The 26624-nt window shown below is 35.6% G+C and overlaps 1 long non-coding RNA gene across 1 annotated transcript in view; it reads right to left on the bottom strand.

Moving 5' to 3' along the window:
- Positions 1-913: 913 nt before the first annotated feature.
- Positions 914-26624, bottom strand: part of LOC134649416 (uncharacterized) — a 144038-nt gene continuing 118327 nt past the window's right edge. Inside the window, exon 2 of the long non-coding RNA XR_010096960.1 lies at positions 914-1257. This is a non-coding gene — a long non-coding RNA (uncharacterized LOC134649416). The remainder of the gene's footprint in view (positions 1258-26624) is intronic.

Raw genomic sequence — 26624 nt, 5'->3', positions numbered from 1 at the left:
GATTGCACTATAGTACCTGCTAACGAGTATAAGTAACATAAGGTAAAAAAATAACTGAACCTATAAACAATTCGAATAAAATTTAAATAGTACATTACGATACAAGTGCGAAAAGTAGGAAATTCGAGAAAAATAAAGAATGCGAATTACCTTTTCGCACGTGTATTGTACAACGTTTTACAGTACATATGGCCCTTTAAGTTTTCGACATAGGCACGTATTGTGGAAATTACCGCACTTGGGCGGTTAAGTATCACAATATGTACTGTGACACGTTTTACGTATTTATTAATTACCGACCTGCCTCTTTGGCGCGCGCAACGACGACGTTTCGCAGCCTATTAAATATTATGAATAAAATGACAATGTTTTCACACGTAGGTATGAGAAAAGAGTTATTTTGTGTTGTGTTGCGGCACTCACAACATAGATCCGATTAGCACATTGATTAGTGTGAAGTGCGAGTACATACCTAAGTACGTTTGCTACTAAACGCAAGTACTTAGCAAATATATGAACTAGTTACTAGTAATTGATCACCTACCTAATGTATAAATCGAGCCTTAGACATAAATCTAATTACACCTCACAATTGAAGGGATGTTTACAAAAAACAACATAACTGCTTAGAGCGGTTGACACTTGTGTAGTCAGTTATGTTGTTTTTTGTAAACATCCCTTCAATTGTACACAGTGACTTAAGGTTGAATTTGCTCTGAAAATTAATGATACATAGTTATATAAATTATGATTGTGATTGGTACTTGATATTATTTTAACGTTATATACACCGTGTTTTTATTGAATTCCGTTAACTTCGGGGTATGGTTAAGTACGTTTAAGAGAACTAAATGGCATAGTTAATTTTCAAAAAAAAAATTTTTTTTGGCTTTTTTACAAAAAAAAATAAGTTTAAAAAGTAATTAAATGTAGCATATAGCGTTGTTGTAACACGGGCATTACATTTAACTCAACCAAACAATTGAAATCTGTGACATATCAATGTCATTTCGAACATCGATCGACCGAGATTGTACTTAAGTTTAGTAGCAAATGTATGAACTCATTCTAAACACTAATCAATATGTAAACCGGCCCTAAGGCAAGTGTATAGGCCTTATAGGAAAAAAATAAATTATTGATTATCTCCGAAATGGATTTAATTAAAATATCGGTGTCTTTGAGAAAGTTACTTAATTTAAGCTCAGGAATGCACCCTTGAAATTAACGGAAAAAAAAAAAAAACACGGTGTATACCTACATTTACCATCGAATTTCCAACTATTCAATTGCATTTTACTTCATCTAGGTAGTTGTTTTCTTTTTAATTTCCTCTTATTTTCCTATAATCATGGTCGCATTTTTCACACGTTGCTGCAGTCAAAACATCTGCCACTCACTTAAAGTCTGACAAAAAAGAGTAGAAATTAAAAAGTGGCAATACTGTATTGTAGTCCCTTTCAAATGTATCTAAGAAAAACGGGACGACACTACAGTGTTGCCACTTTTTAATTTCAACTCTGTTTTGCCAAGCTATATCTATATTGTTAAATGTGACAAACTTATTCACAGCGATAAGCATTATAACGTAACTGCCAATTGTGGCGTTTTCATCTAAAAGTTATAAAAAAAAAGTTTTAATTTGAAATCGCCCTTATCAACAACAAACGACAATGAGGTATAGTTTGCCGAGACCCCGACGGCGAATCCTTTGTCTATTGTTAAGTAAAACCGCACGTGCTACTTACCTTAAACAAAAGGGTCTTATTTATTCTAATTGGCACTTGAACGCGGGCTAGTCCAACGCTCAAAAAACCAGTGTAGGTGCGCTCTCCTATAACGCGCCAGCTGTTACGCATCTCGATGACACATTTTAGACTGGTTCTGTAGCGTTCGACTCGCCGGCACTCAGTAACCGAAGTACTGAGTGCCGGCGAGTCAAATGGACCACACACAGCCTAGATTTTTTTTTCCATTAGTTCATTTTGAACCTTATTGCAATCTCCATAGAGTGGTAATTCAATAACCAGTAAAAACGGCCCAACCATTTTTTAGGCAGGTAGAAGCACATGCGGTTTTACTTAACAATAGACAAAGGATAAACCGTTCGGGCTCTGTTAGAAAACTTAGAAATCGACAAACTATACCTCATTGTCGTTTGTTGTTGATAAGGTCGATTTCAAATTAAAACTTTATGGAAATATCAATTTGACAACCGACAATAAGTACCCTTTTGGTTGAAAACGGCGGAATTAAACATGGAATATCGCCTTAAGGTCTATTGTTCAAATTTTGTGACTTCAGCCCTTTCCATCGCGTCTAAAAGTTTCAAGGATGGACTGAGTTGGCTAAATTAAATCCAATCATTAATGGATACTGTATGTTACGGTGATATACTGCTGTCCATTGTGAGGATAGGACAATCGGTTGAAAGACAGAACTTTCCTATTACAAACTTTGCAAAGCATTCGACCAAAAGGGATTAAAGTTTTATCATAATCCTAGGGGAACGCGGGCGTATTAAATGGGCCAGTCAGTGTTATACGTTTAAAGAATAGCTAATGGCTTTGGTTTCATTGCACCTAAATAACTTAATGCCACTGTCTTTATCTGTCTAAATTTTAAAACAATTTACAGGGCACTTCGCTCTTATCAGTGCGAGCGAGACGCCCGATAAATACATGATGTCATTCAGTTATCATTCTGATGTTGGTATATACCTTATTCATATAAATCGTTACGTTCGACACTGGTAGTCTTAAAATGCTTAAATGTCAAAAATTGTTTCCTTTTTAAGATGACCGAATGTCATAATTACTTTACTTCATATCGTCCAAGTACAAAAATACCTTAATTTTACCAAGTAGGTATGTCTTATCAAACTTATTTTAGGGATTTACTTTTTAATATATTAATTTTAACTACGTCTTGAGTGCAATTTCGTAACCTTTAACAGCGAGAGTTAAAAAAATTGCTTTTAAATATTTAAATTTAGAACAACATATAATTACGTCACAATCGCTGTCTCTCTCTTACAAAAACATGCACTGGACCTAAACTCGCTATCCTATTTTGAAAAACTTCCGAGAGGCTTATGTACCTGGAAATTTCTCAATTTTCACTTTTCTCACGGTGTTTTAGGGTACAAAATTGAAGTACATTCCGAATGTCAAGTGAATGTTATGTATATATATTGATTTACTACGTATTAGTTTTGGGGGAAATAATAATGTCAAATGAAAGTTATTTATTGCTGGTTTGAATATAGCTCTTTCTATTATTTAACTCCGGAGCCTGATTCAGTCTTACTGTCCGATTCGAACTTTAAGATACGTCAAATATTACGTCTAGATACGATATGGATTAGATAAGTCAGTGTCAAAAGTGGCGTTTCTTCAAACAAAAACGTCACTATTGACACTTGTGTGTGTCTGTCTGTAGCATCGTAGGTCCCCAACGGATGAATCGATTTGAGTGCGCTCGAGAACATAAGTTTTGTTAGTCAAGATGGTTATTAATTACTTAATTAGGAAGGTTTTAATCACTACCTATTTTAGTTTTTTAGTGCTTATTTTAATAGTGTTAATGTTTTACAAAAAAATAGACATTTTATTTCATTTCCACGGGGTCCGTTTGTTTCACCATAAAGTTTTAAGTCATAATGTATCGTTTGTCATAATATCATTAGTCCTAAAACTGAAACCCTTAACTTTTCAGGAATTTGTAAGGTTATCCTAGGTTAGGTTTATTTTATTTCAATCCTGAAAAGTTACGCGTTTCTAAACCAAATAAACTATGACTCACACTATTATTCATTATTAATTATATGACTAACGAAAATGCGGACAAACAATACATTATGACTAAAACTTTTTAGGAAACAATAGAGACCCCATTTCCACATTTGTCAACATTAAGCTTTTACTGGAACAGTGTCTAAAACTTCATTTTAACGGGCTCTAAAAACCCGTATGTTCCCGAGTGTGCTAAATAACCTAAAAACTGAAACCATTTGTTTTGTCTATGCCGTAGTTTAGCACAACTGAGACATAAACGTGATGGAAGCACTTTAAAATTGTGTAGTCTTTAAGGACCATTGTTTATTTTCTTGTCGATTTTACTTTTTTTAGTCAGATTTTGATAAAAATTGGTAGGTTTGAAATGCTCCTTATTGCGGTCCAGATCCAAATTTGGGGCAAAAGAAAATGTTTGAAAATTCCCATTGAATTACGGAAAACTCCATACGTTTTCCGTAACTGAGTGGAAGATTTTGTAGAACATGCAGTGAAATTGCGCTTATGTTGTATAGAATAAGGAACTATCTATCCACTTAATTTTATCAAAATCTGAGAAATTAAAAAACGACAACAAAATAAAAAGCGGCCAAGTGCGAGTCGGGCTCGCCCATGAAGGGTTCCGTATTTAGAGGATTATGACGTATTAAAAAACTACTTACTAGATCTCGTTCAAACCAATTTTCGGTGGAAGTTCATGGTAATGTACATCATATATTTTTTTTAGTTTTATCATTCTCTTATTTTAGAAGTTACAGGGGGGGACACATTTTACCACTTTGGAAGTGTCTCTCGCCCAAACTATTCACTTTAGAAAAAAATGATATTAGAAACCTCAATATCATTTTTGAAGACCTATCCATAGAGACCCCACACGTATGGGTTTGATGAAAAAAATGTTTTTGAGTTTCAGGTCTAAGTATGGGGAACCCCCAAAATTTATTGTTTTTTTTTTTCTATTTTTGTGTGAAAATCTTAATGCGGTTCACAGAATACATATACTTACCAAGTTTTAACAGTATAATAGTTCTTATAGTTTCAGAAAAAAGTGGCTGTGACATACGGACGGACAGACAGACGGACAGACGGACAGACAGACAGACAGACAGACAGACAGACAGACATGACGAATCCATAAGGGTTCCGTTTTTTGCCATTTGGCTACGGAACCCTAAAAATGACTCGTGAAAAGGTTTTAGGAGATTCGGCTTACTGCGTGTGTCTGCTTCGGTCCGCTAATGCGTGCTCCCCTTAAAACTCTTCGTTATGGAGCGAAACACGTCGAGCAATCTTCGACTTAAGATATGTGATCGGGTAGTTCAGTGTTATTGTATGTATATCTCCGTTGACATTTGCTGGGACGTTAGTCTTTCCGTGACCACAACTAGTGCAACTCAGCTGAAACGTCGGAATTTATGGTAAAAAAAATAAACTATTTACCGCGATAGCCGTTTGTGTGATTAAATAAATATTACTGCCGACTCTATTGCTGCAGCAAATCTCAAAATCAATGTTGCTGGACGGATTTTTGAAATTTGCGGCAGCAATGCAGTCAGTAATGTCGCGCCGCAATACCGCAGCAGTAACGCTGCTGCAGTCTGAATCCTTTATCCAGTGCTTTAAGACTAAAACCAGTGAATTTCGACTCTTCCAGTGAATTTATGAAATAAAATTCAACAGTAACGTATGTGTCCGAAACAATAACGTTTCGAGTGCTGCGAATCGCTAATGAAGCGCCATGAGTTGCAGTTTCGTGACTACCGTACGCTAGTTACCTACTTTACCTTTGTAGATATACCATATACTAGTTGTTGGTTTAAATATGTAACAACATATTATTATTACATTATTAAATTGTACAACGGGACTTAATCGCGTATTTAACTTTTAAAATTTACGCCCGACGTTTAGAGGACGGCGACCCCGTTTTTTTAGCATTAGAAAGAACTTGAAAGAAGGTAAGCGATTTTGACATGACTGTCTTTTAATTGAAAAACACTTTTTAATAATCAATAACTATTACTTATGAAAGCAGAAGACTATAAAAGATCGTATTAGATTCATAATTGTTACTTATTTACCGTAACTTATTTTTAAAATGTGTTTTTCAATTAAAAGACACATCAAGATTGTTTACCTTATTTCTAATGCTAAAACTATAGTCGCGCGAGTTTTTTGGAACGGGAACAACGCCGTCCTCGAGACGTCGGAGGTAAATCTTAAAACTTAAATACGCGACTAAGTCCCGTTGTACAATTTAGTAATGTGTAAAAATCGTGAAAGTTCAAAACACTATAATTATTATTACCTACGTGAAACTCTTGTGAGACACAAAATTATTCTAAGGGTAACATTCCATTTCTGACCGCAGCTGCACTACTGGTACTGAACGCGTCGCTGTTAATGTCAATTTCCATAGTAAAATTAACAGTAGTGCACCTGCGGTTGGAAATGGACTGTCATCTTAATGCTTTTGAAATTACATGATTATAGCTATTGTTGCATAAATTTCGATCCATTTCGAGGACCTTCAACTAGAGCAATAATATCAGCGGGTGCAAAGTGAAATATTTATTTACCATGTTGTAATATCCTACTCCACAAGTGACGGAGTACCACCATAGACGTTGAAATTCCTATAAAATGTGACGTGTATACTGGCGCTAACACACATAGACGTTGCCAAGTATGTAGTCCAGCGGTTCTCAATCTTTTTTTTTTGACGGAACCCTTTTGGAAAGCGAAATACTTGATGGAACCCTACAATAAAACAATAGTTTTTAGAAGTGTATTTTTTTATTAATAAGCATAATAATTATGCTTATTTTATTATTCTAAATTATTCTAAATTCTTGCGGAACCCCTGCAGGGGTGTCGTGGAACCCTAGGGTTCCGCGGAACACACTTTGAGAATGGCTGATGTAGTCGATCAAAAAATTTCCAGTGTTTTTAGAATTGGAAACACAAAGAATGTGTATATAATAAATTATATCCAAAAAGTTTTCTTAAGAAAAATATCTGGAAAAAAGTCCCAATTACACATAACAAGACAACCGACAGTGTACTTAAATAATAAAATATGCATACGATTATCGACGTCTCAAAACAGAGAATTCCACGTGCTTATTTTTTTCTTATTTCGTCTAATCTCCGAGCAGGCAAAGCCGCTTACCGTGCGATTGAAAAGTAATCCCTTTGTGAAGCGTTAGAACTTGGACGTCTTTTTATGGAGATTAAATGGCTCGAACAAAGTGCTTGTTAGAAATATGAATAAGTTTCACCTTTATCAAGTTTTGTGGCTTTGATTGCGGTTGAATGAGAAGTGTGGGTGTAGGACGAGTTTAATTTTATTAATTTTCAGATAAGCAATGTCACTTTGACCTGTGGAGGAATTTTCAAGTTCAAAACATTCGAAGTGTTTAAAAAAAAGTTGTTCTCTGATTTTTCTTAACAACTTACACACAACAAGAAATATATTTATTTAATTTTAAGGTGAAGGTGAAGGTTGGGTTAGTTTAATTATAAATAGATAATATAGTAGTTAAGTAACTAACGTACCTACATATAAATATAAAATAAGAATTAGATGCAACTATCTGAAATTAATAATAATTTCGGTTAACTTCGAAAGCGGGGTAGCTTTGAAAATCGCTAATATCTACAAAAGCAGAATCAATGCACATTTTTTGTAACACTCACGCTACTGCACAGCTTATCAAAACATATTGGTATAACTTGCCTTATTAACGTTTGCACATAATTAATGGAGCTAAACTACGTTTAAACACACTTAACAGTTAAGTTCATGATGGTAATTTTACGAACTACTGACGAGAATTGTACAACGGGACTTAATTGCGTATCTAAGTTTTAAGATTTACCTCCGACGTTTCGAGGACGAAGGTTTCGAGACCACGGGGACGCCGGAGGTAAATCCTAAAACTTAGATAGGTACGCGATTAAGTCCCGTTGTACAATTTAATAATGTGTAAAAATCGTGAAAGCTAAAATCAGTGTTTTACTGACGAGAATCAGAGGAACTTACTCTCTCTATCTCTCTCTCTCTCTCTCGCTCCCTCTCTCTCTCTCTCTCTCTCTCTCTCGGATTTCCCTGAAACTAGTTGGCGCAGTCAGTAGGACCCCCTACTGACTGCGCCAACAACTAGTTTCTATGCTATTCGTTTCTTCCTTAACGTTCACGTACAAAAAGGTAAAATACATCCAAAATACAAAACTTTTACTTACTATAATTGGGGCCTTGACTGATATACGTCGCAATTTTGTAACAATAAAAGCACAATTTTCCTCTACATTACTGTATAAATATGAAAGTATTTTCCGCAAAAGCAATTCTCTAAATTGATAATCCTTTATGCGCAGTCACTACTAGGTGCTGTTCCATACATCATGTACTGAGACAGCGTTTAAAAGCGTAGTAATCCTACAACTCAGAAGATAAACGACTTATGTGCGGTACAATCCGAAGTAACATAGGATGATTTGGTTTGGACGAATGGAAATGGTAAAAAATCGAGTTCGATGACCTGAAAAAATTCAATTACACGGCTGTCCTGGGCCGTATTCTAATGGACAGACAGAAACAGGGTTCGCAACAAATCTAATCAAAGTTTAGTATCGGTGGTTTCCACCTTACCCTGTTTCCAATTGAATCATGCCGACCCGGTTGGAATTAATAAAAGAAATGTATTGCCTTCGGTATGCTGGTTGGCATTTGTTTCTTGCGTTCGATTGAAGGTTAGGTTAGTTATGTAACACTGATGTTTCTAGACGGAATCGGTGACGGTAGAGGTGGGTAAATTTTCAGATTCTGTCAATTTACCCCATTTCACACACAAGCGCACTTCACGCACACTACCTCACTTTACTGGGATAGGTCACTGACCCATCAAGTTTTTTTTAAGATAGCGTTTTGAGTTTAGTGGCCTCCTTTTAGGAAAAGCGTTCCATTGAAAGAAGAAAGAGAAACAATACATTTAATCTTGCTTTCCTTGTCTGTTCATGTCACACGTGACGTATTTAAATTCTAATAATTCATTTGGTTGTTGACAATTTTCTACATTATGGCTTTGTCGAGATACGCGTTTTCTAAAGTTAAACCGAATAAAACCAGATGTCATTAAGTCAGATGTAAAATTTTATTTACTACTCTATACGACTTTTCATAAGGCTCAAAATCAATTAAATGAGAATTTAAATAAATAAAGTTCCGGCAGGGTGCAAAATTTAATTAAGGCGGACAAAATAAAATTTGAAAATATATGGAAACAGTGTTGGCTAATGTACCCCTAATATCTTTACCGATTTACTTTTATGTGGTATATTCGCCTTTTGTTTCACTATTAAATTAATACAATTAAAATAAAAATATTATACCGGTATTCCACCGGTATTATTTCAGTGCTGAAGCGATTATCTTCGATCGTAGCCTTGATAATGTAGGTGTTGATAGTTACTTACGGCGGTAGGAGCGGCAATGAACCCCGTGCAGAGTAGAACGTGAGGTGCGTTGGGATAAGTGCATATATCTACTTATAATTCTTTGGCTGGTTGGTAACCCTCTATATTTTATTTTTTGTTTTACTGTTATTAGGTTAAGGGAGTTTTAGGGAGTGAAAAAAAAATGATTTTCGTTTTATGCGCTCGCGTGATTGCCGATGGATTATAATTAGACAAAAGAACTTGTTTTCCACGCATCGAATGTAGATCCCTATGACACTTCCTCCAAGTCTTCTCCAATAATGTTTATACCGTATTTTAATTACCTACCTTAAATGTTACATTTCTAAATATTTTTTTGTGCTATACATACTTCAAAAAAATCGCTTGAGGCCTAGCGGTAAGAGCGTGCGAATTGCAATTCCGGCTCGTACCAATGAGTTTTTCGGAACTTATGTACGAAATATCATTTGATATTTACCAGTCGCTTTTCGGTGAAGGAAAACATCGTGAAAAAACCGGACTAATCCCAATAAGAGCCTAGTTTACCCCCTATGGGTTGGAAGGTCAGATGGCAGTCGCTTTCATAAAAATTAGTGCCCACGCCAATTTATGGGATTAATTGCCAAGCGGACCCCAGGCTCCCTTGAGCCGTGTCAAAATGCCGGGACAACGCGAGGAAGATGATGATGATGTGACACATACTTCCAAAAAAATCTACAAATATTTTACGTGACAACTGCTTATAAGTAAATATTATGTAGGTACACTTATAAAGTATAAAGTAGAAAATATCTTATAGGTACATAATATAAAAACCGATCATGTACGAGTAGGATTCACTATGGGTTCCACAGTTACACATTTTTATTGCATATTTTTTGTTTAAGACCAACTCACCTATTATAGGACATAGGTCTTCCATTAATCTTTTGGCGTTGAACTATTTTTTGTTTATGTATTTATGTAATACAATTCTGAGTTAGGTTATGGTACATTTTTGCTCACCTACTTATAATTATGTATTATATCTGATATGTCACATGATACCAAAAATCGCCGCAAAGTTAAAAGTTCATTTATTTACGTTACTCATCTTCGGATCACCGACTTACTACTTCCTTACTTGACATATGTGTACTAAATTTCAATTGAACTAGTCCAGTAGTTACGGTGAAAATTGGCTTTAACAAAATGGCAGACACACGAGTGATCTTATAAGGGAGATTATTTTCCTTGAGTGAATGGTATGCATTTACCCCAATGCACCTCACGTTCCACGCGGCGCGGCGTAATCTGGCCCCTATTTCACCACGGTGACAGGTACGACAAAAACATCACTGTTATTGACGCCATAGGCATCCATGGACTACAGTTACCGCTAACACTGATTTAAACTTTCACGATTTTTACACATTATTAAATTGTACAACGGAACCGCAAAACGTTCAAGCGGATAAACAAGACCAAGTGCGGGTAGTTCGAAAAACTCGCGCGGTTAGAAGATGCTGATGTCAACTTAAGCCAGTCTTCTCCGAGACCACGGGGACAACGCCGTCCTCGAAACGTCGGAGGTAAATCTTAAAACTTAGATACGCGATTAAGTCCCGTTGTACAATTTAATAATACAGTTACCGCTTACCATCGGGCGGGCCGTATTCGTGTTTGCCACCGTCATTGTACCTATTATTAAAAAAAAACTTTATTATATCGGATAAAACAGACATTTCTCTCGCGAAAAAATCTTGTGACAATTGTCACAAGATTTTTCAAAGAATTTTCGGTAAGTCTTGACAGGAAATGAGTTCTGTGTCGCAATTTCGATACAGTGGCCGTGTTTCTTGTGACAATTGTCATTAGCTTCGCAAAATAAGAATTTTTTAGTGGCAATATAATGGAGTTTATTTATCTATTAAAATGTTGGTGGCAAACAAGCAATTCGCCCGTCCGATGGTAAGCGGTTACCGTAGCCTATGGAGGCCTGTGACGTCAGCAACAGTGATGTCGACAACTGTCGCACCTGTCACCGTGGTCGTGGTGAAATAGGGGCCAGTAAGTACCTAATAATCGCAGTGGTCTTAAGTGTCACAGACCCTACTGGCGCTTAAGTCCTTTATGACAATTTCTGCCTATTTTATATTGTTCAAAAAAAAAAGAAACCGAATAATTATATCGGACTACCAAATTTTCACGAGAATCAGTTGAGAAATGTGATATGCAAAGGAGAAGAATTCGGACATACGAAAGCATTTTTGCCCAAGTTGAAACGGAGACCTTCGCCAACGCTCGGTCAATGATGGTTTAGGTACAGCTAGCTGCAGAGAAAAGGTACCACCCCTGCATACAATTATCTATCTGGTCGTACCTTTTCTCTGCAGCTGACTGTACACCTATAAAAATGGTTGTCCCTGCTGTAATTTTATACCGGTACCGTACTTTGTATTTCAACCGGTATAGTTTTACCTTCAAAACGAACCGGTATTGATAAATAATAACGGTACCATACCGCTTATACCGTAAAGAAAGCATGATGCAGTCTCTGCTTTGCACAATTATTGTGTGGACAAAATTCTTATAATCATCGAAACATACATACCTACGCACATAATGTCATTGAAATAAAACATTGTTATTTTATAGTAAATTTATATAATACTCGATATATACACATAACAATAACCAGACCGCAGCGGTATTAGCCTGTAAGCTTCATCTCTTGTCTCCAAATCCGCAAAAACTAGTTAGTACTAAATGCTGGTCTTGCTGTTATTTTATTCTTGAAGATTATGGCTTGTTTCTTGATTATTGAGAACAGCACGTAATCGCACACATATAGACGGAACGAACGGCAACAAAGTAGGTGTAGACACTAAGACTTTCAGGTATTAAACGAATTACGCTTCGTATTAATAGGTAAGTAATATTTAAATGAATATATAATATTCTCTAACGTAAATACAAGATTACAATTGACATCAAATGTCATTGACGTACAGAAGTCATATACTTTTTTTTAATGACGCAAAATTGATACCAGCATAATGAAAATCAATCCCAATCAGTAAAACGAGTCTTTAAACTTTTTTCATTTTAAGCGGGTTTTGAAGGAACAAGTTACTTAAATTCAATTGTAATCGTATTGTTTTAGGATAGTTTACTGCTGTTTTCGATCGTTACGACCTGTAAATAACAACAAATCAAATTTTAAATAAATTTATTTACCCTATTTTTTGAAATACAATTTATCTACTGGTATACATTTTCGTATGCGTATATGATGAAATGTCTAAATAATGTCAAAAACGAGCTACGACGAAGTACACGTCTGCTTCGATCCAAGGCCAGCGGCCATCTGACTCGAAGAAGAATTTTGAGTGATGTCGTCAATGTATGGAAATTGTACGAAAGTTTACATTTGGGATTGAATTTCTGTGTTGTATTTGTGAGTAAAAATATAAGTAGATAATAATTTGCTAGTTTAGTTATCTAGCTTTCAAAATCACACAACAACTCAATTACTGTTAAAGGCAAAACTGTAATGCGTGTTGCTCAAACGGAACTCCATATTTTGATTTTTGGATACTTTTAGTGTCGATTTGTAGAGAATTACAGCAAATAAAAAATATTATGCCGTGAAGAGCCGGTACACGGCTTCTTCGTGAACAAATTTACGTATAATTTAATGCAGTTATTAAACATTTCTTGAACAAATTGATTGCACAAAGTGAGCTCTAAATCGAAAACGTCATATACCGTCCCCTTAACGTTCGATCTTTCATTACTTGTAGCCTACCTTGGTCTGAATTCAGTGATCGAGAATCTAAATAATAAATTATTAACATAAACTAACTTTTATTACAAAGCGAGTCTTGAAAATTGCTGTTTTTAATCCTTGTTAATCCTTGTAGTAAAAGTGTTGCCGTACTTTTCGGCGTTTCATATTTAGTTTTATATCTTATCTTCTTTTAAAAAATAGCTTACATATGGACTTTTGGGTTTCGCCAATGTCATAAGTGTGTTCGTAGAGCATAATATATAACGTTGTTCGGTAGTTGCTTGTTAGACAGTAGATGTGATTATATTTAATAACAAATCATTGTTTGGTCTACTTAAGAAAACCTCAAAACCAGAATTTAACATGAGTAACAAATATAAACCTTATTCTAAAGCCATAAGATCCAATGTTCAGTTAACTGTTAGTAGGTAAAACAGCAAAACAAACTCGAGGGTAATCAAGCACTCACGCAAGTTCCGCGTCCATCACTGCAGCCAATTACTGTTCAACAGTTGTAAGGCCTTGGTCTCCCGTTGACGCCTTAAATTATAATGAAAAGATTCGTGCGGTGTCATTTGGAGACTGAGGCCTAAATTATTGTACATTGTAAGTATACTGTAATAAAAAAAACAACGGGTTGCACTCAGGGAGTGCCGGCAGAAGTGAAAACTCAATCACTATTGCAAAATGTCTGCAGCACTATGTATAATTGAGGTTAACGCCATCTAGCGTTATTTCGTCGCATTACTTGAAACCCCTAAGCACATCACTGTTAGTACTCGAGTTATATTAATACCAGTTAGATGGAAACTCACTAGATGTCATTTGAATCAATAAAGAAAAACTCAATGACATTGAAGTAACAGTTTTTCGATCAGGTCACGTGTCCGTCTTACGTCTAACGGCCACGTGACACCTGTTACGAGTTTAATATTTTTTCCCCATCACAAAAAGTGCACAGAGCCGCTAAAGAAGTTTTACTTTAAAAATTTCATTTTTGAATTGTTTTTACAGTATGTGTCTGGTGACGATCAAGTTAAAGGGTAAATTTGCTAATAGTCTTTTGTTCCAATCGCTCCGTCGTCGATTTCAGGACAATAATCGTCATGATCGCGGCAGTAATGCTGCGGCAAACGTCACTCATTTTATCAAGGAAGTTGACAGTTACAGAGGAGACAATAACGCAGAAACAATGCAGATGTAGAGGACTTTTGAATGCCAACTTCATTGTGTGCAAGTTACCTACCAAAATTACGAGCCCCAGTGATTTGCCGAATAATCTCAGATAGCACAAAACGATTAGTCTTTTACAATTACCTTATCCCAATGGACTTTGTCTGATATACGTTTATGATTTGTTTCGTTTTAGGGTTCCGTACCTCAAAAGGAAAACCGGAACCCTTACAGGATCACTCGTGCGTCAGTCTGTCTGTCCGATCATCCCCCTCCCCTTTATCTCCGAAATTACTAATCCTACAATTTTGAAAAAAATACATATAATAGTTCTTTACCTATAGATGACAGGAAAACCTATTAGAAATGTGCAGTCAAGCGTGAGTCGGACTTAATGTATGAAACCCTTGGATCGCGAGTCTGACTCGCACTTGGCCGGTTTTTATTTTTTACACGACTGCTCAAAAAAGGAGTGTATTGTTTTTATTATAAATAAAACGCAGTTTCAAAATCTACTATACGTTTACCTAAGTCACGTCTAACTGTCACTTTCCTGACAAAATGTATGTAGCAAACCCCAAATGGGTCATTACATGTGATTTCAACAAATTTGAATTAAAAAGTGCGCCGCATGATTTTTGATTTGCATAAAAAAAATTGAGGATATATTTCATGGTGGCAGAAGTGCTGAACCACCACCAGTTTTTTTTTTATCTTTTAATTTTCAAGTTTTGCCCATTCGAAGTTAGCAGTGGGGTCAAATTCTTGCTTGTACAAAATCAGACCTAACTTTTTTTCTATAAAAGGTAACGAAATAATTATTACTTTTTTTGATTAGGTAAGAAATGTGGATATTATACTGTATGACAAAATTTATCTGAATTAACTACAAAAAAAATGGTGACCACCCGAAGTGTATACCTAATTGGTCAATTATTGCAATTTTAAATTGGTTCTTGTGCCAACCCTGGTGCATATCAAATATTACTTTTTGCGCCTCAACCACGCCGTGGTACTGACAAATGGTGTTTATAATTGTAATACCTGTACGTTTAATAAGAAGACTTCTGTCGGTTTCACTTATTTCATTTATTGTTTTGAGCCATGATGACCTCGAAAAAGTCGTTTGATGACAATCTTCCCCTCCAAATATTCCAATTGAACAAGGCTCCATTGTCGAAGTAATTGAATTGTCAAATAAATACTTCTTCTTGTCAGTGATATATAACGAACAGTCAACTATTAATAACACAAGCACTTACTACAAAGAGTTTGCACCACTTCATTATCTCCTAGATAAATACGATTTCCTATAGAACTTCGATAAGGATTATTGGGCCGTTTACTTATGTTCGTAATTTAGCCATGTAACATGCAAATAAAGCTTGTTAACAAGTCAGGAGGCGTCGATTATTCACTACACGGCTAAATTAAGAAACATTCGCAAGTGATTCACAATCCTTGTCAGGTAACAGTGCATTGTCGAATTTCTACCCTCATTAAATTTACAAATGAAATTATTGCCATGTCAAAAAAATTATTTGAACACAAAAAACGTAAATAATATCCGTATGACCAATTACCGTCCCATTTTTATTAATTTATAACATAAAACATTTTGTATCGATAGTTGTAAAACGTAGCATGTTAAAAAAATCATACTTCAAAAAATAGGCAAAATAACAAAACTTTTTTTTCTAAATCTAATTAACGAAGATATCAGCTATATTTGCTGACTAAAATCAAATTTTTATTTTATCTTCCACATGGATTTTTTTAGAGTCAAACATGAGCATTTTTCGAATTTCTTAATTTTCACTTATATTTTTCTATTAGAAGTAATTGATCTAACACAATTATATTTATTTTACAAGATGAACACGGCAAGTACTTTATATTTCAGAAAAAAGTAATATTTGATATGCACCAGGGTTGGCACAAGAACCAATTTAAAATTGCAATAATTGACCAATTAGGTATACACTTCGGGTGGTCACCATTTTTTTTGTAGTTAATTCAGATAAATTTTGTCATACAGTATAATATCCACATTTCTTACCTAATCAAAAAAAGTAATAATTATTTCGTTACCTTTTATAGAAAAAAAGTTAGGTCTGATTTTGTACAACCGAATTTAACCCCACTGTTAACTTCGAATGGGCAAAACTTGGAAATTAAAAGATAAAAAATAAAACTGGTGATGGTTCAGCACTTCTGCCACCATGAAGTATATCCTCAATTTTTTTTATTCAAATCAAAAATCATACGGCACACTCGATTTGTTGAAATCACCTGGAATGACCCAAATGCAAGTGTCAAAACATTGACCGTCAGTTTTGTGATGATTGCTAACCGGTCGTTAACTCCGTGTTAAGAGAAAATATTTCAACAATTTATTTACAATACATAATTATAATATTGTATACTAGCTTTTTGAAGATCAATATACTACACTATATTACTCGCATCATCATCTTCCTCGCGTTGTCCCGGCATTTTGCTACGGCTCATGGGAGCCTGGGAGGGGGGGAGGAATTGGCGTGGGCACTAGTTTTTACGAAAGCGACTGCCATCTGACCTTCCAACCCAGAGGGTAAACTAGGCCCGTATTGGGATTAGTCCGGTTTCCTCACGATGTTTTCCTTCACCGAAAAGCGACTAGTAAACATCAAATGATATTTCGTAGGTACATAAGTTCCGAAAAACTCATTGGTACGAGCCAGGGTTCGAACCCGCGACCTCCGGATTGCAAGTCGCACGCTCTTACCGCTAGACCACCAGTGCTTATACTACACTACATTACTCTGTTCTATAATTAAACAAGAGTTCCACGTTATAAAACGGAGCGTGAGTGCCGTACTGTGCCAAGGAGCAAATTATCGCGTCAGATGTCTTGAGAACTATTTCGAGTGCGCGAATAGTTGCGCTGCTTAAAGTAAAACTTAGCCGGGTGCGGGCCAACTCCACTGATTATTTAATTTTTAAGACATTTAGTTAATTTTGATAACAATGTTTTTAGAAGATAACTTTTTGCATCCTATATACAATACATGTAGTATGTAGTACATATGCCCCTGACTATGTTTCAAAATTAAATAAATCTCGCCAATTTTCAAGAGGTCCATTCGTCAAGAGGTTTTGTTTCAGGTTGCTAAAAATGCTTAGTAGATAAGTAATAGCTACCTATTTATTATCTATTTAGTGCCAAAATGTAAAAACCGGATAAGTGCGAGTCGGACTCTAGTACGGTACAATGGTAGGGAACCCTAAAAAGAGTTACATTTTTGAACAATTAGTGTACTTGTCTATTTGAAATCAAATTCATCAGTCAAAATAACATAGTGTCCCAAACTGTCCCGTTAGTTGTGAATTTCAAGCTTGATCTAGATATTATGTATAAAAATGAAAAAAAGTGTCCCAAGGTTTTTATTTCCATTCCGTTACCATTTTTTATAGACTTTGTATGGCGGGCACGGAATGGAAAGATCGAAAAATGTATGGAAATTTTGGGACTCTTTTTTTCTCCTATTAGGATCAAAGGAGCACGTGATTCTGAGTAGAAATAACATAAAACATCCGAAATATGAAAAAAATTGTAGGGGACAACTTTAAATAAAATGGCCCATACCCACTTTAACATTATTTACATTTTCACGAAAATTTATCCAGCATTCACTCTAAATCTAAAGAATTACAAAAACCTTTTCAGGACGTCACTTGCTACATCTAATTGAAAATCTTTCATATGTATTTTGTACATTTTTAAGCCCGATCCATTAATCCTGTTTGTTTCGGGTTGAAAAGGAGCGAAAATGTGCTAATCCGGATTACCATTTCATTTTGTATATATTATTTTGCGCACATTTCATCGACCTTTTTCATCTTTAATTATATGCAGGAAAATTTGGCTCGTAGAGAATTTTGGACGCAGTTACATTAGGTACTTGTTTTGTGTCGTAATTTTTTTTATGCTATAGTGCTAATTAACTTATATATAAATCAAACAAAATCATTTAACAATATCTTGAACAAATATTACTTGATTTTTTTTAATAGGTATTGCCACAAAAACAATTATTATAAAGAAATAACACAAGTGATATCAGTCCATTGAGCCCAAAATCAAACGGGGGCCTAGCCAACAAGACACATACATCGACAAATACCAAACGGATAAAAAAAAATTGTGATGAAAAGTCACATGATATTTTTTGTCTTTTTTTCCATTGCACTTCGAAATTCGATTTGAATTTGTTGTTTAAAAGTACATCGGGACTTAGAAGGATAACTTTTTAAAATTGAGCCGTCAAAAACCGAAGTATTTTTAGCCACTTTTTATAAAATCAATATGTAAAAGTGAGCCGTCAAAAAGCGAGGTATTTTTAAGCCACTTTTTATAAAACCAATACGTAAAGGTCGAAGCCAGACAGACCCAGTTCAACTAGTATCTCCATAAACCTTTTAGTTCAGTATTGAAAGAGTTCTTCCGTCTCGATCCTGAACGCGAATTTGAAAAACAAATACCTTTATACAGCACCTGGAACAAACTCCCAGGCCAATTCGAAAGTACACTGACATCAGAATGACTTTTGAATCATGTTATTTAGTTATCGTGCATTTCGCTCGTACTTCTCTGCAGATGTATTTGCGCGGCTGAGACGATGATCACTAAATAACATGATTCAAATGGTGTTCGTGTACGTTCTAATTGGCTTGTCTGTGTTTCAAGGTTTAGTCCATGTATCTCGAAATTAAGTTCGTGTTGGTGGAATTGGGTATTTTCCTCTACTTAAAATAAATTATTTCACACCGTGCACGAAATAAAGCACTAGATAATTATTAGAAAAACATATATAGCAGTTATTTTTAAATACAATTTGTATTTAATAAATCGGAATGGAATATAAAAAGTAGACGAGTTGACCGTGACGTCATTATACACGTTTTCATATAAATTCCATATTAACAAATCGTTTTGACAGTTCTAAAAAAGAAGCTGATTTGACTAGTAGGAAAGTACCTACCCAATTACAAGGGGCAAACTGAAAGTGCTTAGAATAGAAAAAAAAATTGGGAATTGATTAGGCTACGTAATTTATTAATCAGCAATAAGCAGCCTTTTCTAAGAACTTTTAGTGTTGCCCTCGTACCAGACGCTTGTAAAATGTTTATTGTGATTAAAATAGCTTATGAATGTTATGATTTGTATAGGCTCAAGGTACTTTGAGATTCTATGAGACGTTAGCATAATAATAATTTCATTTCAATGTCTTACAGAGATGATGATAGACACGTGTACTGCCCGCCTGATGAACGAATATTGTAGCCTATGGACCCTTGTAAATGCTTTCAACCCTGCCTACGAAGCAGGAGGTCTCGGGTTCGAATCCCGGTAAGGGCATTTATTTGTGTGTTATTCACGAATATGTGTTCCTGAGTTAAGGAGGAATGTCCAATTTTGTCGCTTGCCATATAGACGCTTTGACAGGTTATTCGTATAAAGATACAAGCTAATCTCGTCCTTATGGTAAGCGACAAAATGCGACCTTTAACTATACTTCGACACATATACGTATTTAAGTATCTAACTGTCTTACTATGTCGAGTTACGCTCGACATATTTTTATACCTGCCCTCATGAGAACTTTTAAGTGATAAGCAACTAAAATTTAATTTAATTAAAAATAGTTTGATCTCACGGGAGCTAGCAAAACTCTTTTTGCCACCCAAAATGTTCACGCTCGTCATCAATTTTAATAATGGGCTCGATTTGCGTGTTAATAACTAACGGGATACAAAAAGTCCCGTCAAATTCACAAAGTCCTCAATGTGCCTATTAAAAAGTTTCAATTGATTATTTCATAATTAAAGCTTTCTAATATTGAGGAAAATTTTACTTCGGGATTTTATTAGAATTTCATAGCAACAAGTTTTCGACGTTTTTTCACTGTTTTGATTCAAAACTTTAGCATTTCTTGTAATTTATTACAATAGGTATTATAATTACAACAATAATTGTATTATATTGACTCTAGCAAATAATAAAAAAACAACGGGTTGCACTCCGGAAATGCCGTGCCGGCAGAAGTGAAAACTCAATGACATTGTAACAGTTTTTCGATCAGGTCACGTGTCCGTCTTACGAATTTTCAATGTCTAATCTGTCGGTCACGTGATCTCTCGCGAGCTTAACATTTTTTTCCCTCCTCAAAAAGTGCACAGCGCCGCTAAAGAAGTTTTCACTTAAAAAATAGAAATAAAACAAAAAGTTTACTCCACACAAAAATCTCATTCACATTAAGTGTAGACCTAAAAAACCGGCCAAGTGCGAGTTGGACTCGCGCACGGAGGGTTCCGCACCATCAACAAAAAATAGAACAAAACAAGCAAAAAAACGGTCACCCATCCAAGTACTGACCCCGCCCGACGTTGCTTAACTTCGGTCAAAAATCACGTTTGTTGTATGGGAGCCCCACTTAAATCTTTATTTTATTCTGTTTTTAGTATTTGTTGTTATAGCGGCAACAGAAATACATCATCTGTGAAAATTTCACTGTCTAGCTATCACGGTTCGTGAGATACAGCCTGGTGACAGACGGACGGACGGACGGACAGCGGAGTCTTAGTAATAGGGTCCCGTTTTTACCCTTTGGGTACGGAACCCTAAAAAATGACGACCTAGGAACCAACCTGAACGCTCCATAACGAGTAGCTACAACGGGAATACGTGTTGGCGGAACGCAGGCTGCGGGTTGCAGCTCTTTGCGACCGATTGCTTGGCGCGGGCGACGCCAACGCCGACGGCGGTGGCAGGCGAGAAACTACCCTCGTCCTCGGCATTATGGGTCATAATGGGTTGCACACTACACTTTATAATTAATCATCGCTAAAGGTTCTGCCAGAAGCGCTAATGGCCTAGCGGTAAAAGTGTGCGACTTGCTATCCGGAGGTCGCGGATTCAAACCCCGGCTCGTACCAATGAGTTTTTCGAAACTTATGTAGGTACGAAATATTGTTTGATATTTACCAGTCGCTTTTCGGTGAAGGAAAACATCGTGAGGAAACCGATCCCAATAAGGCCTGGTTTCCTCTCTGGGTTGGAAGGTCAGATGGTAGTCGCATTCGTAAAAAGTAGTGCCCACGTCAATTCCTGGGATTCGTTGCCAAGCGGACCCTAGGCAGGAGCCTAGGGTCTAGGGCTAGGGTTCATAGGAATGAACCGTGGCAAAATGCCGGGACAACGCGAGAAAGATGATGCTAAATGTTCTTCCACCCACCATCACCGACGTAATAAGTTTTAAATGATTCACGGTTAGTTTCACTGAGATTTATATCGACCGGGAATATCGGGAGCTCGAAAACAATACAAAAGGTAATCACAGTCCATATCCCGGTCGATATAAGTCTACCAACAGTACCAACGTACCTTGTACCTAAAACAGTAATCCAGTTAGGAATCACCCACAAGCATATAACTAGTGGCTCTGTGAGCTGTAGACCTCGCGAGCATAGCTTATTGGGACCGTGCACGATGACAGCGCCACACAGCGGTTTGATCAATCAACAATACAAAGATTTTAATTTATTAAAAAAAAATACGAAGTTTAAGTGAAAAAAAAAATACAAAAAGTTATGTCCTACTGGGGATCGAACCCAGACTTTCTGTGTGCAAACAAAAAAAGCGATTGTTTACAAAACGCGTCATGATAGTTGTTAGCTAAGCTGACGAAATTCGGCTACTCATTCTAGAGTACAAACTAAATATCTAAATACCGCCTAAACCAGGAATACAATCTTTCTGCATTTTTTTCCATTTACTATGTAAATATGTCTCAAAAAGAAAATACTCTTATGATATCGATAGGACTATTTGTTTAAGCGCGATGTATCACAACTCCTCCACTTTTGAAAATTTCCAAAAACGGGATCGACAAAATTTTTTTATTTACTCATAGAATCTGGTCACAAAATTTCACAAGAATCGGTTGAGAATTGTGACCTGTAGAGTAGAACATCCGGACATACAAAAGCAAAATGCCCGAGTCAAAACGTAGACCTTCGCTACGCTTCGGTAAATTATAAAGTTTCTTGTAAAACATTATTATAGCCTGTAATAAAACTATTAAAACGGATTATATCGCTTATATTGAATTTATACTACATCTCCATGTACTACTGTTTACTCCCCATACTATGTTTTAATAGTTTTATTTCATGAGAAACTATCGCGGTAACCGAAGACAATACAGGGTGATTCAGGAGACGTGAGCAGGATCAAGCCTACGCATACAGTAAGTAATAAACAACTGTTTCGTACCAGTATTTGTGAGATTAACTTTAATTTATTTTACACTGTTTAAAAAAAAAGTTTTAATTTATTTACGACATTTATGGTCACCCTCTTTGTTTTATCCATAACAAGTGCCAAATTCAATGTCATCGGACTCTGGTTACTTTTGAAAAATCGTATCTCACTCAAGTGTGACATTTCATTTTCTTCATACTCGATGTGCTGTCATAATGGTTGAAAAGGTTTTATCTTTGTTAATTAAATGTTGTAGGGTATCCATGATAGTAGATAATTAAGTTTGTCCTTACCAAAAAGTATAACAACAGAAAAAAAGCGTGATTGTTTTACTTAAATATTGTGGTGAACTATTCTACTACATTTACTGATTGTGTAGGCTTAGCCCTGCTCACGTCTCATGAATCACCCTGTATTATTATTATAGCCTATTTTCCTAATTACAAATTACAAGAAAAAATTAAAACTTGAACGGACTGGTACTTAATTGACGGTTGAATCATGCCTTAGGATTTTGTTTGCAAAATTATTTTCAAATAAATCACCTCCCATTTTCCCACGGGCTAAACTTCCGGGTTGATTACATTTTAAGCCCTGTTTTGATCCAGGAATGAAATAAATCGGCCCCTGGACAGTGCTGGGATGGTTGATTAGGAAGGGGATAAGTGCCGTCATCGATACATGAGACTTAAGCCTTTTTTCTAGGGTTTAAAGGCAAACATGCCAAATGTCGTGTGTGGCTATTCTCAGCTTAGTGATAAAATGTATAATTGCTTTTTGAAAGCTGATGAGATTAGGTAAAATTTTTGTAGTTACTCGTGTGTATTAAAAATTGAATATAAACTCGAGCACGCCCTTTCCTTGTGTGTAATAATAATACCGGATTCCAATTGAAATGTTTTAATGATCACTTTACCTTCGTATGTATTTTACCTATATACCTACCTAAAAGGTACTTAATGTATTCATTATCGTCAAATACACGAGTCTTATTGACCTTAATAAGCCTCGTATGTAAGGCTTATGTTGTTTTGAAATGGCTAATTAGGTATGTGTACTTATTGTAATACCACCTGTTTAAGTTTTCAAGCGTCTGTTTTTTTAATACCACATCGGTGGCAAACAAGCGTATGGCTCGCCTGATGGTAAACAGTCACCGTAGCCTATGGACGCCTGCTGCTGTTTTTATTACTTTTGTTTTTCTTAAATTATTTTTTTACCTATAATGACAGGTTATATTGTGACCTCTTCTATGTATATTAATTCTTATTTAGACTTTGGGCCCGATTCGGATTTTGTAATAGACATCTATTAGATATCTTTTAGACATCGCCAAGATACGATAACGATATGTTTAAGATCTAACCTGTCAAATTTGACATTTTCGCGATTCTGGAGATACTCTTGAACGATTTCCACAAGATATTACTTAGAGATCGAATTCACATCTAATAGATATCTAACACGATCTATCGTAAAAGTGACATTGGTTGCCCGAATTGCGCTGCAAAAGAGAACTAGTTGAAATCTAAACTGTAACGTCTAGTACGTGTCGTCTCTTGTGAATATCTTAAAGTTCTAATACGGCAGTTTAATTTTAAATAACTAAGAATGTAGTCTTCTTTTTACTTACCACCTACTTTGTTAGCGACTTACATAGGCACTTATAGTTATTAGTTAATCGATGATCATTAACACCAAAAAGCCTTTGTAAGGCAGGATATGGAGAAAATGAAAAATTTGTACCACCTTTGTAAACCCATAACCATACAATAAATATATTTTGATTTTGAATAAAAATATACCTAATCAAGAAAAATTAATGAACTTTGTGTAAGTTTGCACTATAACATTTGGGTCAATTTCTGAACACGATTTTTTTTCTGTCCGTGATGAAAATCGCGGGTTAGCATCAGACAATACTTACCAATTTTTTTTTACATAAAGAAGTCACACTTTCACACCGAGTTCCATATGAATTCACTGATTAGTTGGTTTTTAGAGTACACATAAAAATACCTAAAGGCTCAAATTACTACTCCCGTGCCCTGTCCGGAATCTACTTTTGAGCATAATGAAAAATCCTACGAAAAATTCTACATTAGTATCACTAATTTAGTGTCAAATACTTAAACTAGATGATATTTACTATCACTGAGCACATATACTATTAACTTCATTGTGGTAAATAACTCGTGATCGATGTTTAAATTTTGTCCGAGCGCGCGAGTAAAATTTCGTCGGCAAAACTCAAAGGGCTCTGACAGCCGACGTTTGTATTTGAACCGCCTCGTGTCCCGCCTCACCTGTACTGGCAGTATTCGGCCGTCTCTCAAAGCAAGCGGATGTAAGTCAAGCCGCGGCGTGTTCGAGCAAATCGCGTAAGTATTTCGGAATCCGGGTGGGCGACAATTTTTTTCTAATTTCGATGCCCCTTATAAATTTTATTTTCCACATAGCTTTTCAATAGCAATTGTCATATTTAGGAGCCCTTTATGTATCTTTATGTAAGCGATAACATAACAGTTTGGTCAAACACGATTTAAATTTTTGGCGAATTTTTTTATTACGAATTCTAATTTCCGTGCCCTAATTCCCATAACAAATTTACCTAAAACAGCTGATTAAGTGGCACGGGAATTAGAAAGTATTACATATATTGTCAACAAATCTTTTATTGGGGGCACTGTAAGTTAATTGGCAATGTTTACGTCATATTATTATTACTTATATATATTGGCATTGAATATATATTATATGTAATAATAATACGACGTATATCTTTCTATTTTACATTTAAGGAAATCTTAAAGAATGCACAAAAATCTGTGAATACAGGATCGACCCGAATAACCCGGGCAATTTTAATACGTAAGGTAAGGTGGGGTAAGACGACACCGGGGTAAGACTATCACTTGTATGGAATCCTTGTACTGTTAGTCTTGCCCCACCTTACCTTATTCATTGATCATATTATAACATTAAAATATTATATAAACATAAAACTATTTCTGGAATTATTACATATTATAATACCTGTACCTAAGGTTACATGAAACAAAATGAATCACATTTGCAATGTTTTGTTTTTGTAAATTTGACAGCTGACAGCGTATGCCGTATAAAGTTTAAATATCTGGGAGACCGAGCTTTGCTTGGAAAACATATAGGTACCTACCTACCTAAAAACTCAAAAATGCGCGTTTTTCCAGAGATAACACCTACCTAGATAGATTTTTCACCCCAGAAAACCCTCATATATGATAAAATTTCATCGAAATCGTTAGAGCCGTTTCCGAGATCCCCGAAATATATACAAGAATTACTCGTTTAATAGATTAGTTGTTATAAATTAGCTTTTCTAATACAAGAAAAATTAAATATATCCTATTCTTACTATATTATAAATGCGAAAGTATCTCTGTCTGTCTGTCTGTTATCTCGTCACGCTTAAACCGCTGAACCAATATCATGTTGATGATATTTGGCATGGAGATAGTTTGAGGCCCGGGGAAGGACAAAGGATCTGGGGACACGGCAGTGCCGCCGCCAAGTCGAGCAAAACAAAGTGGCACGGTCAAAATAACATTTAATTTGAACATGTAATCTAAGAATTAATGCACTTTAAAATCCCTTAGTTTTGTCACTGACACAATCACTCACGATCATCATTATTCTAAGGTACTTCTAGCATACCCACAAGTTCCAAATTTGAAACGTAATTAGGTTTAAGCTTTTTAAGCCAATAAAAATCTAATAATACTGCAATATTAGTCACGTTCTAAAGATCTAATAACTGCATAAATAAGTTTGTAATCCTATAGAAATATATGCGATAACAAATTTACCTTTTAGTTCTTACAATTAGTAGGGAAAGTAAAGGTACACTACGATGTACGATGTGAGTATGAATAAAGATATATATAGTTATGATATGTGTATACATAGTATCAGTATGGTATGGGTATGATTACCTGACAAGAAGGACAGCCTACAAAAAGAGATGGGATCCTATCAAAAACATTACATGTAAAAATAAAAAGATGCAAGTCTCGCAACGCAGTTCTTCTACTACAAAAAAAGTTTTGAGATGTAATGTGAAACCAAGTCGGTTATTTTA

This window comes from Cydia amplana, chromosome 7 (genome assembly GCF_948474715.1).
Source record: "Cydia amplana chromosome 7, ilCydAmpl1.1, whole genome shotgun sequence".
NCBI classification, from domain to species: domain Eukaryota; kingdom Metazoa; phylum Arthropoda; class Insecta; order Lepidoptera; family Tortricidae; genus Cydia; species Cydia amplana.
The sequence above is the reverse complement of the archived record's forward strand: the minus strand, read 5'-3'. Positions and strand labels throughout refer to the sequence as shown.